Genomic DNA, 3,149 nt, shown 5'->3' with positions numbered 1-3,149 from the left:
GACTTTGCTTGGCAACTGTTGATTTTATTTACTTCTCGATTTGCCAAGTAACCGTTATAAGCAAACCAGCTGGTGTCATAGCAGCCAACACAATTCGTCGAGAGCTTTTCAACTCCTCAGCTTTTGGGCTTTTCACAAAAGCTCCAATTAGAGTCCAAAAAAATTTAAAGTGCCATGAATGAAATTGATTTTGTTTCTTTATTTTTTATACATTCCTAAATTAAATTGAAAGAGGTAACACAAAATATATTTACAAGAAAAATAATTAATTTTTTTTAATTTTAATTCATAATTGTCGTTCCAAAATATAACAATTTATTTTGGTTAAATTCGAAAAGTTCGGTTAGAAAAATTCGGTTATTTTCACCTGTGATAATTATTTTATCCTTTTTATTATTAAAATTTGATAATATTATAGTATTTTTAGAATAATTTAAATTGAAAGAGGTATAATATTTGAATATGTATAATATTTTTATGCTAGTACAAGAAAAATAATAAAAATTTTCAATATTTATTAGGTAATTGTTAAAAAATGGATTATTACTGTATTACTGTATTATTTATTTCAAAATTCTAATTTTTTAATTTTGTACTTGAATATTATATTGCAATTTATCATAATTTTTACTTAAACAAAAAATTGATCATTTTATATATACATATATATATTTTAAAGAATCATTTATTTTTTGGATTTATTTACTGGTAATGCATTATTTTAAAAAATATACTATAAGTGTTCATTGTTATTTGTTTTTCATTTGGGACTGAAACATTATATGGCGATCTGGCTAATTTCTGTAAAAGTAAAAAGTATTTATTTAATTTCTCATAATTATTTGACAATTGTTAAAAATCATGTCGTACTAAAAAGCAATAGTTATATTTTTTATTCGTTTATTCTTTTATTGGTAAAAGTTCTCCATTCAACTCTTTGGGTGCTGCTGCACATAGCTTTCAACTTGCGCTGAGCTGCAGCTTTTGCAGCAAGCTTTTCGCTTCAAATTTGTTGTGAATGGAATTGGAATTTCGAAATTGCGCTGCAGTCCGTTGCCGCGTTGCGTTGCCCCATTTATACATACATAGAGTATGTAGTACTTCCCGTCCTTTTTGGCACGCTGAAAGCTCGGCCGGCATTTTGGCACATTCACGATTGGTGCCATACTTCGCATACACTTGCAGCAGCGGCAACAGCTGGATTGTTGTGCTTTTCTAGCTCGAAAGCACACAGCACACAGAATAGCACAGTTGACCTTCAATTTGTGCTGTTGATTTTTTTATACCCTGGCACGCTGCGACGCGAGAGCTTTTTGGCGCCATAGGCGTCGAAGCTTTCGAAGTCGAAAACGTACGACGACGACGAAAACGTAAACGAAGAGAAGATGATGATGACGATGATGCTGGTAATCACGAAGCTGTAAATTCGCATTTGGATAAAAGTAAAAAAGCTCAAGGTGAAAGCATCATCATCAGCTGCGTCGTAGCGCTGCGGCTGCGGCTGCGACATCAACAGCAGTAGCAGCAGCAACAGCGACGTCGACGTCGACAGCGTTTGGCGACTGCGACTGCATTCGGATAACGAGTTCGGATGCCAATTTTGTCGGTTTCGGATTCGCTCAGCGTCCGTCGTGCGTTTGCCGAACCTGCAGCGCGGTCTCCAGCGTGTCCGCTGCGTCAGTGGCCAAATAGTCGTTGGGTATACGCCGCGATGTTCAGAGCCGCGAACGCGCAACGCAACGTAACGCAACGCAACGCCGCAACGCCACGCAAAACACAGCAGCAGCAAATCGCAACCACAGCAACAGCAACAGCAGCAGTAGCAGCAGCGAGCAACACCGAGCAGCAGCCAGCTCTGAGCTGTCGAGCCGTTGAGCTTGAGCCGCAGTGCCGTCGAGCCTGAGCCTTAAAGCCTGTCGAGCCAATTGAGCCCATCAAGCCGTGCTCTCGCATCCGTTTTCTCTGCGTGTGTGTCTGTGTGTGTGTGTGTGTTTTATTTTTTTTTTCGTATGTTGTAGGTAGAGCTCACAGCAGCCAATCGCCGCCAAACACCGTCGCCGTTGCCGTCGCCGCGAGTCGCTCTTTTCCGCCTAACGCCGTCGCCATCGCCATCACCATCACCATCGCCATCGCGGTCGTCGTCGTCGTCGTCGTTGCCGTTGCTGCCCGTGGTCATTATCGTCGTGCAACAGAGCTTGCAACGCATGAGAAGCAAAGCTCATTTGCATAGCGCCTAACGGTTCATAAGAAAACTAACTAAAGGAGGAAACGAAAAAAACCGAACCAAAAAAAAAAAAAAGAAAAATACAAAACAGAATCTTCTTTCTTTTCGATTTCCTCAATTTATGCACATCTTTTTTTTCGGTGTATCTACAAAGATTTTAACTTTATGCTGCACTCAAGTCTATATCGCGCGCATCCTTAAACAATAGTTTTTTTTTTTTGTCATTTTTTTGAGAACGTCTGCTTGCTGTGCTCCATGAGGTAGGTGCCACAATCGAGTATTTATAAGCTATAATCTCGCCCCCAATATTATCTATTTTTTTTATTTGTGTATGTTTTTTTTTTGTTTTGGCGGTCACACATTGGAATCACCGAAATCTGTTGTGTATTTCGATTTGCCTTTAATTAGTATTTAAAGAGCGATAAAACTTTTGTGACGTAAATCCAAAAATTCAAAAATTTTCAATGATTTTCGAAGGTGTCGTCGTCGTCGTCGTCGCATCGTTAAAAGCTAATGTTTGTCATATTGAGGAACAATCTATATAGATTATGGACATATAAAACATAGGCATAGTTCACAGTGTGTTTATGTGTGTTTCGATTTTATGACAATCAGATGTGAAATATTATAAAACAATTTTTTGTTTTTTGTTTTTGTTATTGTTTTTTTTTTTATATTTTCTGGTTTTGGTCTATGAAGAAATTGCTGGCGTTTTGCGCAAAGCCATTTTGAAATGTCCTTGAAATTTGCTTATACTTACATGTGCGTACGTATGTGTGTGTGTGTATGTGAGTGTGTGTTTGTGTTGGTGTTGGTGTTGGTGTGTGGCAAGCATCAGTCAAGTTCGCCATTTTGTTGCAGAGAGGCAATTATGAGACAAAAGCCAGGCGCAGATTCAATTTTAAATAATATATACATCTATATA

General features: G+C 38.1%; 1 long non-coding RNA gene across 1 annotated transcript in view; it reads left to right on the top strand.

Annotated features, from left to right (window-relative positions):
- Positions 1-1,704: 1,704 nt before the first annotated feature.
- The window catches only part of LOC127565172 (uncharacterized), a 57,194-nt gene continuing 55,749 nt past the window's right edge, over positions 1,705-3,149 (top strand). The window contains exon 1 of the long non-coding RNA XR_007954556.1: positions 1,705-2,484. This is a non-coding gene — a long non-coding RNA (uncharacterized LOC127565172). The remainder of the gene's footprint in view (positions 2,485-3,149) is intronic.

This window comes from Drosophila albomicans, chromosome X (assembly GCF_009650485.2).
Source record: "Drosophila albomicans strain 15112-1751.03 chromosome X, ASM965048v2, whole genome shotgun sequence".
In the NCBI taxonomy this organism is placed as follows: domain Eukaryota; kingdom Metazoa; phylum Arthropoda; class Insecta; order Diptera; family Drosophilidae; genus Drosophila; species Drosophila albomicans.
Note: the sequence above shows the minus strand (reverse complement) of the source record. Positions and strands in the feature narration are given on the sequence as shown.